Raw genomic sequence first — 12,452 nt, forward strand, 5'->3', positions numbered from 1 at the left:
TCCATGCAACAGTGGTGAGCTCCCGTTACTCTGGCCCAGCTTCTGCCAACCTAGCAGTTTGAAAGCACACCAGTGCAAGTAGATAAAGAAGTACTGCTGTGGTGGGAAGTTTAATGGCATTTCCATGCACTCTGGCACTCGTCACTGTGTCCCATTGTGCCAGAAGCGGTTTAGTCATGCTGGCCACATGACCCGGAAAGCTGTCTGTGGACAAACGCCAGCTCCCTTGGCCTGAAAAGCGAGATGAATGCCACACCCCATAGTCACCTTTGAGTGGACATAACCGTTCAGGGATCCTTTACCTTAGTATGGGCTATGCCAGCCCTCCTCTTTTGTGCCATCTTTTTTTTGGGGGGGGGGAGCACAGCAGGAGAGAGAAAATTGGTTCCTAGATCTCTGTGTGCTCTGAGGGTGAAACCAGAAGAACCACTTCAGAAAAGCAGAAATGCAACTGGAAGCGGAGATGTGAACACCCAGTCTTTTCTTGGCAGCTCATCAACATGCAGGATTTTAGATGAATGCTTGTTCTCTCATGTTTTTGGAACCCAGAATCTCAAACCCCATGGAGGGAAATCTTTGTGGGGAAGGAGGAGTATGTTTCAGAAAAAGGGTGGGCAGGGAAGGATTAAGCACATCTGTGTTTCTCTAATCCCAACTGCTTCATCTCAAAGCAACTTCTCTGGTTTAAAAGGGGGTGTTGGGCTATCGGGTACCCATAGGAAGTTTGCCAGGGCAAGGGTGGGGTGTAAAAAACTGAAAAGGGGGAGCACTCCAGTTCTTCTCACACAAAAATGAGAAGGGCAGCACATTTTGCCTCATATCTAAGTTTCTACGAAGACTGAAAACTTACATTATTTTTTAAAAAAATGAAAACTGGGGATCTGGAGATTATAGTTCTTTGGGGCTGGGGACACAACAGCTCCCCCATCACCTCTGCTGTGGACACCCATGGGACCACTATGTGTGTCTGTAGGTGGCTTGGCCTGTAGTGCTGTAAATAGTAATTTCTATACAGTACCTGCAACAGGCTCCTAATTTTTCACTCTCTTCTCAGGCCCCAGCACTGCAAATATGATAAATAGACCATCTTGTTTCTGGAGAATATATGAAGCACAGATAATACATGATAACTGGCTGGTTATCCTGTGACCAGCCATTCTGAAAACTAAGTAAGATGTGTGACAAGAATTGACTTTTCACAGCGTAGCATCTTGCTCCACATGTCAGGCAAAGTTATACCGTGTGGGGTGTTTATTCCTAGAGTTTATAAGTGAAACTATCAACCCATTATGGTGTTATTAGACAGGAAGGGTTTGCAGAATTATGTACTGCTATCTACATAAGGGGGACGCGGGTAGCACTGTGGTCTAAACCACTGAGCCTAGGGCTTGCTGATTGGAAGGTTGGCGGTTCGAATCCCCGCAACAGGGTGAGCTCCTGTTGCTCAGTCCCTGCTCCTGCCAACCTAGCAGTTCGAAAGCATGTCAAAGTGCAAGTAGATAAATAGGTACTGCTCTGGCGGGAAGGTAAATGGCGTTTCTGTGCGCTGCTCTGGTTTCTCCAGAAGCAGCTTAGTCATGCTGGCCACATGACCCGGAAGCTGTCTGTGGACAAATGTTGGCTCCCCCTCGGCCAGTAAAGCGAGATGAGTGCCGCAATCCCAGAGTCGTTCGCGACTGGACTTAACTGTCAGGGGTCCTTTACCTTTTTTTTATCTACATAAGATGTGTGATTTTCTTTGCCCCTTCATTCATTGCAAGTCTGTTCTTTTTGTTTACAGTAGGTACAAAAAGAGGGGTTAAATTCAGTGACTGAATCATAGAAACAAAGGAAGCGTCAGCAACCTGGCTGAAGGGAAATAATGATTAATTGAACTCCAGAGGTCAATATAATCAAAGCAACAAGGGAAGTGAAAAAGTCCATTTCTTAACAGAAGAGTGCCAGCAAGATAATCTTTAGCAATCTCTCTCAGCTGGGAAGGAATGGCGGAGACTAACCTAGAGGGCACCAGAAATGGGCAAGACAAACAGTTTTGATTGCCCTATTGATAGCGTGGCTGCTAACAGTAAAACCATCATCCTAAGAATGTAAGTAAAGCATGCTGGATTAGGAAAATGGCTCATCTAGTCCAGTATCCTATTTTCACAGTGGCCACCCAGATGCCTATGGGATGCCCAAAAGCAGGACCTGAGTATCTCTCAAAGTAAAATTCCAACCTGACTGGGACTGAATATTTTTCGGAGCTGTTGGACCAGTTACTCTCGAATGGGAACAAGGCTGCTGGGGAGAGGGAGTGAATACAAGCAAGGAAGACAAGTGGCAGAGATATATGAGTGTGGGAACTGAGCAGAGCAAATACTGTAACTAGCTAAAAGGAGGTGACATGGAAATGCAGCTGTCTAAAATAGCAGTGTGGCTTTTTCAGTTCTTGTGGAAAGTTAGGTAGTGGAATAAGGAGCTAGAATATTACACTATGCTGCTGAATCAGATGATAATTCCTCCTCCCTGACCTTGAGTGGATGAATCACTTGAAGGCAGTGATGCACCCACTGCGTCACCAACACTGGCACACAGTTGCATGTCCTTTAGCTCAGTCTAGAGGATCTCTTAACGTGCTACAGAGTCCTTGGGGCAAGTGGGGCTGTATGGCTAAGCACATAAGTAAACAGACATTGTTGCAGCTTATTTTGAATTCCTTGAGAGCTAAATCAGGCTTGAAACACATTTACCGAATTGGCAAGCTAAGGCAAGATATTTCTTATTGAAAAATGGATACAATAAGCCATAAGCAAATAAGCATGACATGCCTCTCCATTTGCTTCTTCCCTCTTACATCAATCTAGAAGGTAGATTGAGATACCTGAGACACTGGAGCAATCGGACAACTCATTCAAAAATAAAAAAGCCAGCAATTACTTTTTATAGAGATCTATTAACAATACACACGTTCAATATTCAGACTGTAAGAGATGATTGGAATAAAGAATTGGAACTTTCATTATTACCCAGAAAGTGGGGAAATGTATTAGCTTCAATACCTAAGGTGTCATTAGATTTAAAACTAAGACTAATACAACAGAAAATAACATTTAGAGTTTATTGGATTCCTTTATGATTGTATAAAGAAGGGTTAGCTAAGATAGCTCAGTGTTGGAGATGTGGCAAGGACAATGCTTCTCTGAAACACATGTTTGTACAGTGTTCTTTACTTAACAAGTTTTGGGAGAAAGTGTTGGACTGTGTAACTATGACTGTGCAGAAAGTTAAAATGTTTCAGCAGAGAATATTTTATTGAACTACAGTGTATACCTGCAGTAAGGAAATTATCAATGGGACAACGGAAATGGAGTTTGCATGTCCTAATGGTGGCCAAGAGATTGATACTGAGGAATTGGAAAAATGAAAATATGATACCCTTCAATCAATGGACTGACGATATGATGTCACTGGTAATTTATGAATGGACTGTTTATAGGCACAGACACTGTATGGATAAATATGATAACATTTGGAATGAGTTCATACAAAATGTAGTAGGCTATTAACATTTACATAATCACTAGGACAATAACACTATACCAATTCATACAAGAATGTATGGGAATATTGTATATTGCTTCTTTTTTTGCATATTTTCGCTTTTATGTGTAACTGTGTTGTTGTTGTTCTCCCTCTCATGTTTCCTTCTTTTTTCTGTATCATTCTATTTCTTTTAACTGAAATCACCTTAATAAAATATAATTAAAAAAAAAATCTATAAGGAAGGGAACTACAATAATACTTTGGAATGGAATATTATGTAACACCCCTGAAGAGAATGACCCAGGCAAACAAAGACTGCATGCTTGAAATTTGCTCTAATTAATTAATTTCTCTGTAAACCACTCAGAAGAACCTCAATTATTTCAACACCTTCCTAATACTGCCTGAAGGCAGCTTACACAAGCTCACATCCCCCCATTAGCTGTCTGAACAATCATCCATCTCACAAAGAACCAACTAATCTCTGACACATCCTCCCCCTCAATCTGAGCTCCTTTCCCAGAAAAAAAATTCAATTGCTGTTTATAGTCTTCCACTCCTCTCTCACCACAGCTATCCCTATACATTAAAAATTATGTATCACAAAGACTGAAGTATCACAGTGAAACAGAAGTTTAAAACAAACACTTCTCTTGTGTTCTGATTTGGTAGCTTCTCTTGGAAGGTTATTATTTCCTTCTAAATTTCCTAAAATTAAAAAAAACCCACACAAACATTTGTCAACGAATTAAGCCTGTGCAATCAAATGTTCCAGGGGTTACTTATTTCTATGTAATATTTGCAAATATATTTTATAACAGGTGTTTCATGCTGTTTCTTTTTCTGAAAACTGGCAAAACAACAAACATCTGGAAATGGTAGAGAGCTGCCTGACTGATCACTGCTTTGTTGGCTCATTTAAACTTTATTCTAGCCACATAGGAGCCACCAAGGAGAAAAAGTAGGTCCACTGGAGAGAGCGGATGACATTTCAAGCACTGTTACTGTATGTTGAACCTGAATGTAAATTTATCTCCAAGCCTGTGAATGCTAATATTTGAACCAAAGCTATGTTTTTAAAGGCCTCTCACAACATTTTATTGTGTTGCATTGGCCAGGTTTGTGTGTTCCTAAAAGCGCCCAGAAACTGGTAATTTTATTTATTCATTTATATCATGCCTCTCTTTCCCAGACCTCAAGATGGCATACATGCCTTGCCTCCCATTTTTATCCCCCACAATACCCATGAGAGGTAGGTTAGACTGAGAGGCAGTGATTGGCTTAAGGTCACCCAGGGCGCTTCCTGGCTGAGTGAAGATATCCCCAGTGCAAGTGTCCAAAACTTTTTTAAAACAACATGACACTGGATCCTGTTCCCAAGGACCAGCGTAGCTGAGTGGGTTGCTACTGAAAGGAGGCAAACCAGAAGTCCTACTTTGTGCATGGAACCTGTCAGCACCCAGCCCTTTGACTTGGGGCCAATGTGGGTCACACCTTGCTAAGTGCCTTAAAATAGAGTCAGCGTTGGGTGGGGTGAGATTTGCAGGTATGATATAAATTCCCTCAGCTGACAAGGTAAATGGAAGGATGGTCATGGAGGGAAAAAGAATAGTGGAAGTTGAGCAAAAGAGAAAAGAAGCATATTCCTGAATGAGGGATGAGGAACCTGTTACCCTCCATGTCTTATTGGACTCCATTATTAATCCCAGGCGGTATGGCCAATGGCCAGGGATGGAGTCCAGGAATACCTGAAGAGTTAACAGGTTCTCTCCATCCCTGCTCTAATTGAAGGAAATTTTCTTATCAGTGTTTATGTGGCTCAGCCACTATAAAAACTGGGGGCTGAACCTGGCTACTTTCCACCTGTCACCTGAGTATGGATGGAACCCAGCGGGGGTGGGGTGGGGGGAGAGAGACATCTGCAAAGGAAAGCAAAAGCTGGCAGTTCCTTATCTGGAGAATAACAAGAGACTAGTGCAGCATGTCTTAATTAACAAGAACCGATGGTCTCAGAGCAAAACAGATGGTACTTCTTCCATCTCCCGTAAAAGAGGCAAAAGGAGAAATAATTGTAGTAATCAGATCTTGCAGTTCATATGGGAATTGCTATTAAAGTCTCTCACATGAAGGGGAAGGGCCATGCCACACCTGTGCCCACTCGACCGCTTCGGTCGGCGGAATTTGCACTACTACAGGTGCCACGTAACACCCAGTCCACATTTGTAAGAATTCAATTAGTGTGGCAGCATCTGCACTTTGGAACACCCTGCCTATTGTATAGAAGCTTTTGTGTGATGTGAGAAATCAAATCAGTTGTTCTCTATACGCAGGACCTTTCAATGCATTTGTCATTTTAATGGCTACTTCACAGGACAACATTGAGGAAATATTTGCTTTCCACGGTAATTAAAAAATGTGACCATATTTTTCAATACATGTTGTGATTAGTGACTATTGTCTGAAGTGTATCTGTTTGATGCACAAATGACAACAGCATTGCCTTCTCACATATCTGATACAATCATGAGTGATTACACACACTCTCTCTCTAATTTGTGCTTGCATGTATGGAGGGCTGACAGCATCCTAAGGATTTTATTCTAAGGGTGTGAGATGATGAGTAAGAGGAGCTATTTGCAATGGATGTTTCAAGACTTTGTTGTTTGCAGTTTTCAGCTCTGGTTTTCAGGAATCAGGCTAATGGGAGATTTAGAGGGGGACACCTTTGGGCTCTTTAATCCTGACCTCCAGACTTTTCTTTCTGCTGCTGAGAGGACAAATAAGCATTCATTCCTCCAATCCCACTCCTTTCTGACAAACAGGGGTTTAGCAATAAGTTCTGGCCAGACTTACATTTTGTGAAAATGTGATGTAAGACAAAACTTTGGTGATTTGTAGCATGTATCAGTTAAGTTAACCTGTCTACCTGAACCCCTCCTGCTCTTCGGGTTCACCAAAATCCACGGAAATTTGGAACGGTAGTTCGTTTTGAACAAGGATTCTCCCCATGCTGACAAAAATGGGTAATGACATAGTCTTATCAGGCCTTCAAATGTGAAAATCCTGGATTTGTAATTCAATCATGTGTTACTGGTTTTCTGCTAGCTACTTCTAATACCTTAAGTCTACTGTCCCCCACCTGCCTAGAAGTATATGCTATTTATTCTCTTCCTTTATGCTTCCCACAATCTACACTGTATGCTGAACAGATTCTTCTTTATCTAAGAAGCATCTGATGCATATACTGAGTCACTCTTCTGCTTTATGAGATTCTGATCAAGAGATATAGCCTGTCTGGATAAAGCAGATGCCATTTTGCCTAAACCAAGCTGTTAGAAGGATGGTGTGCGGAGTAATGCTGGAGGTGAAGTTGGAATGGGGCATTTGGAATATGAATTCCCCTCATTCAAAAGGCTGGAGAGGCCCACACCTTTCCAAATTTGCCTTTGAATGCGATGTACTGGGGATTGCCCACCACTGTTACTTCTGCCAGCTAGTCTTCCCTCCCATGTCCACTCCAACTCTCTTTCCCCCAAATCCACCCCTCCATTGTTGTTGCAGAGAGATGCACTGCTAGTAGCAAGGTCTGTCTGTCGGTCTGTTTCTCTCCCCCTCCTTTTCTGGAAACTAGAATGGTGCAACAGCAGCATCCCACTATGGACCTGGTAGTACTGCATTGACATATTAACTGCAGGACTAAGGAGGGAATAACTGAAAACCTCTGTGTGTCTTTTACCAAAATTGTTACAGAACAGCAGCTCTGAACTGGGAGGGAAAACTTTCCATTGACTCACAGTTGGATATTCTGAACTTCAGCTAATCGTGAGTTGGACATGCAGTTCTTTAATGGACACCAGGCTTCAAGTAGGGAGGAGGCCCATATATCTGCCCTAAACAGAGATAAATGACTATGGTGACATGCATCTTTCTGGAGGCGCCGCCTGCAGTAAAATGTATAGATGTATAATTAAAACTAAAGAATGGCTCTTTGCCGAAGTATGAATACAATCAATTGGGAATTATACCTTGCATACATTTTGCTTGCCCATCTCGGCTTCCATAAAGATTGGACCCTAGAAGGCTTAGGTTGAGAGCCTCTGTTCCAAAGGAAGAAGTCTTGGTTTGGTAAGCTCTTCCCAATAATAATAATAATACTAGTTTCTATAAAAAGCATCACAGCAACTCAGCCCTATTAACAAACTATTCCTTCTGCCTCCTCTGTTCCTTAAAACAATCACAGCAATTAACTATATGGATTATATTATCATTTTAGGAGTACATCTCAAGTCTGATAATTGTGATAGGGTTGCCATATTTCAAAAATTAAAATTCCTGACACCCGCAAAGTTGTCTTTTAGGAAACCACAAAAATTGTGGGGGAGGGGTTTTTTGGGGGGGGAAGAACCTAATCTCAAAATAGTGATTTTAAGCTTTTTGAGCTGTTTCCGCTGCTTTTTCCACCACGTTGCCATACATCCGGGTTTTCTCTGACCTTTTGCCCCCTGACATATGGCAAGCCTAAATTGTGAGAAGGAATACAAGCATGTTAGCATTTAAAGGGGCTAAAAAGGCAGCGCAATAATGAGCTTAGCTCATAAGAGACAGCATCTCTCCCCGCCCCCTGCTCCCCAACTCATTTATTCTAAATTCCCTTGAGTAGATTCATCGACAGAGCAAGACATCCCAGAAGAGAAGTATTAGATAAAGGAAATAAAACCACTCTTTTAGAAATTGTTTTGAATTCAAATGGTACTGTGAGAAGCTGTAAACACAAGGCTTAAATGTTGAAGTGCTCCAGTAATATACAGAACAGGGGCAAATAAATTGGGCTGCCAACAGGGTTTTCTGGTCCTGGTATACCATGGCCTCCATCCCTTAGGACACGTGCATGCACACTGGAGATTACAAGTTATTAGAAATCTAGCAACAACTACTCTCTGCCCCAAAGGAATATAGTCCTTTCATCCTCTGTTTATGTTGCTGTGAACATGCAAGAGCCCTCTGTCTCCCACCAGGCTTTCCTTTCCCTTGATGCATTTACAACAAAGGAGAAAGAAGACCAGCTTTGGCATCTGGCAAGGACGGAAAAATAGTGTGTGTGTGTGTGTGTGTGTGTGTGTGTGTGTGTGTGTGTGAGAGAGAGAGAGAGAGAGAGAGAGAGAGAGAACTCCTTGCCTCTTCTCGCATCACAACTTCCTCAGTACATAGATACTACTACTACAGCACTGTTGGAGTTATGTGAGCGCACTTCAGGCTCATGTGCTCCTTTCAACTCTGTTTAGTGCAAACCATAGTTTGCAATTGCATTCAAACTGGCAAACTATGGCTTTGCGTGGTTGGAATTTAGCCTACTGTCCAAAGGTTAGAGTCACATCCCTTACCTTACTAGTGGTATCATAGCCTCTGGGAGGTTCTCCATGAGAGAATGTGGCTTTGGGGCTGGAAAAGGTTCCCCAACGCATGTGTTAGGGATAGAGATATCTGGGTTGCTATTTCCTGTTTGGGCATGATGCTTTAGTGGTTTCATATTCCTCTGGTCTGCAAATGTAAGAGTGGAACTGAAAAACCAGGGGAAGTATGGGTGCATGGAGCAGATCAGCGAAGCGAGCCAAGCCAGAGACTGCAAATAAGAGGTAGTTCTTCCTTTTGTCGGTTTCACAAACACACAAACACACACATACATACACAGAGGAGCATGTCAAATGCAAACATGCCACTGCAGACTGTTAACTCCAGAGAAGGCTATTTTTTATGGGGTTTTTTGGAAGTGGGTTCCAACAGAGAAGTTTCAATCTGCTAAATAGGCATGAGTTGTAATTCCTGCACCTAATTAATGAACAGTTTAAAATGGGAACTTTGAAATCTCATAGGCTAATGATACATAACTGATTCACATCAAACCTGCTAAAGTCACACTCTTTTAATATACTTGGTTTCTCTGCAAATATTATTTAAACCAACCAAGGGAGGAATTTCAGATATATTTTGTGTGGGCGTACAGCAGCCGCTTAACCTTAACTGAAAAGTTTTTAAACTGCTTTAACTCTGTCATTCCTGAGACTTTTCTGAAATTTAATCAAATTATACCCCTCATGAGGTAGATTCTCTATGCCACATGTCCTACTGATAGGACAGCCAGTCTCACTTATGAGGAATAGAATTTTCAGACTTTATAAAAATAGAATGCTTGGAGGGAGAAAGTCACTCACCTTAATTATTGTGTCACTCCTGCAGCTCTGAAATATAGAACATGCAAGAAAACTCCTGATTTCTTATCTATTCTCAGTTGGCCCTGCTCGGAAGGATTTGTGTGGCTCATGCTCAGGACTTTGAGTTAAACCCCCGCAAATGCCATCCTGGCAGCTGAGCAGAGGGGCTCTGGGCAAAGAGAGTTCAAGATTCAGTAGGTAATTTTGTGATAGCATTGGACACTTTGCACGATAATGGATTTTCTACATGAATCCTGGAAGAAGGTAGGATGAAAGTGCCTGACTCCAGTGTTGCTTATCTGGGTTCCCTTCCTGGACATCAGGAAGCTACCCAAGTTACCTAGGTGTTGAACCTGGCCCAGCCTACAGCATGTAAAGAGAACATATCTGAAAAGAATGTACATTCCTTTCCCCATAACTTCAGGATAAACCATTTTCAAGGTAAAAAATCCCCATACAAATATTTATAGAGATAAATTTCTTCCTGCATCTTTATGAAGGGTGTCAATATATGCTTGTACATTTATACATAGGAACAGAATTTTGACCTCTGAGTGTATATATGAAATAAACTTACTTTGGCAATTGATTTTTCGCTACTATATTGCATGCATTTCAAATACTTGTGTGCATTTTTAAGAATGTGTAACTATGGTCATGATACAAAGGCAGACATTGAAACAAACTGAATTTATTTCTATTTAATGATCCTGGACTCAGCATTTCTGATGCATGCAAATCTCTGGACATGGATAAGTTATCACATTCTCTTATTTGCCCCCCATACATTATGGGGTGATTTTAGCATATGCAGATAACTTTCCATAGGTCACAAAAAAGCTTTTAAAAAATCCATCTAAGCTTGTGGCTATTGCCACATGTAGAAATGCACTAACAGTCATAATTCATCTGTGTAATACTGCATCACTAGAAAATCCCACAAACAGTTAAAAGAAACATGTATGTTTAAAATATCACTGAAGCTGTAAGATACCAGAAAAGGGAGATAAATATAAACATACTGCAAAGAAAGATAAGATAACATGAAAATAAAGGATTAAGCTCAGGAGTACTTTGAGGCTTTCTAAAGCTACTGGCAGAAATTCTGATCTGATATACTTAAATACCCCCCTCCCCGAAGTCTTAATGTAGCAGCCAAAGTGAAAACAGGCAGTGTCAATTATAAGTAGCACAAAAAAGCAACACAGCACACCCACTTCCACCTTATCTAATATGAAGAAACTAATTGTGCACATTTAATCTGTAGAGGTCTTATTTCCCATATAGCTCTTCACAAGGAACTCCCCAGATAGGAAGCTGCTGTAGAATGGAAGAATACAGCCTATTGCATATGCAAATCTATGTGTGAATTTGCAGGGGAAGGGTGGGAAGATTTGCAGATGAGCAGGTTAATGATAAAACCGCTTGCATTATTTTTCACCAAAGCCATGCAGCTGAGCATGCCAGGAAGCTTGAAGGACAGACAGGGGGAAGGGGAGATTAAAAAGAACAAAGAGTTTTTGGCTTCTTAAAATGTTTCTGGCCCGCCTGATAGCAGCACCCGTTGCAAAGCCAGGTGCTGCAGTGCAAGTCTTGAATTTATGTCTCCTTAAAAAAAAAAGAAGAAAAATCCAAGCTGCCACTCTCAACCATTTGGGAAAACAGATACGGGGAGACAGTAAACCACAGGAGGGAGAGGAGAGGTCATTCCTCTGACTGGGCTTTGGGATCTGAATTAGAGAGTTCTCCACATTGTTGGAGGGGCAGAAAAGAATTGAGGACTGTATGAAGCAAACAGGCAAATAATAATGAAAAAGAGGAGGCTAAAAATCTGCAGAAACAGCAGGCACCCCTTCATTTTCCTTCCTTTTTCTCTCCTCCCCATTTCTTAAGACGCGACTAAGCACTTTGAAAAGGCTTTTTGTCAAGAACCTCTGTGCAGATGGCTTCTGATCCCATTCGGAGGCACTGTGGTTCTTAATACAGCTGTCACTTACACTCCTTGCTGCTCTAACAAAAAAAAGGGGGGGGGGAATAATACTAATAAATTTCTGCCTAACAGAGCGCACTGCCACTGACAGCCACCCACTGGGGATGTGGGCCTGCCTCGGACACCCTGCTGGCTCCAAGAGAGGCCCAAGGCTTTAAACTGCTTTCACGCCACATTAACACCCTGCCTGGCAGAGGTAGAGTAGAAGAATCCAGTGCTGCCTGTCTGATCCCCAAAGCTACCAGGAATAGGAACAGGCTGTTCGCATCTCTTACCCATCCTCCTCTCTTTGTGGAAGTGGCAACGAACAATAGGTTTCACTCAATGCAAATGTGGAAGGGAGCTGGGAGAGAGAATCACCTTAAACTCCCCTTTTCTGATCTCAAGCAGATAATAGTGAAAGCCAAGGCCCATCTGTGGATGCTGAGCAGACTTTGTCCCAGTTCTGCAGGCTCATCTATCTATAAGCCTACTTTAGAATCCCCAAGTTTTAATGCATCTTTAAGGAGTGTCATTGCATTACTTCTCTCTTACTTTACCTTCCCCTTCTTGCACTTCCCAGCTGTTTCCACCAAAAGCCATATCTAATTTAAAATGTAAAACATTATTTAGATGAACATTTTTTACGCTATTCTAATACTCTAAAATTCTCATGCATGAGCCCACAGACAGAAGCCGACAGCTAGCTCTCTGCTGTAAATATGTGTACCAGATTCCTCTTTTCATCATAT

General features: G+C 41.8%; 1 protein-coding gene and 1 long non-coding RNA gene across 2 annotated transcripts in view; both read right to left on the bottom strand.

Moving 5' to 3' along the window:
• HS6ST1 (heparan sulfate 6-O-sulfotransferase 1) overlaps positions 1-12,452 on the bottom strand; it is a 192,005-nt gene that overhangs the window by 66,271 nt on the left and 113,282 nt on the right. The window lies entirely within an intron of this gene.
• Positions 3,747-12,452, bottom strand: part of LOC308585458 — a 59,351-nt gene continuing 50,645 nt past the window's right edge. The window contains exons 2-3 of the long non-coding RNA XR_014007407.1: positions 9,732-9,900; positions 3,747-4,230 (exon numbers count right to left, since the gene is read on the bottom strand). This is a non-coding gene — a long non-coding RNA (uncharacterized lncRNA). The remainder of the gene's footprint in view (positions 4,231-9,731; positions 9,901-12,452) is intronic.

The sequence above is a fragment of the Podarcis bocagei genome (assembly GCF_964188305.1).
Source record: "Podarcis bocagei genome assembly, chromosome: 4".
Lineage (NCBI taxonomy): Eukaryota > Metazoa > Chordata > Lepidosauria > Squamata > Lacertidae > Podarcis > Podarcis bocagei.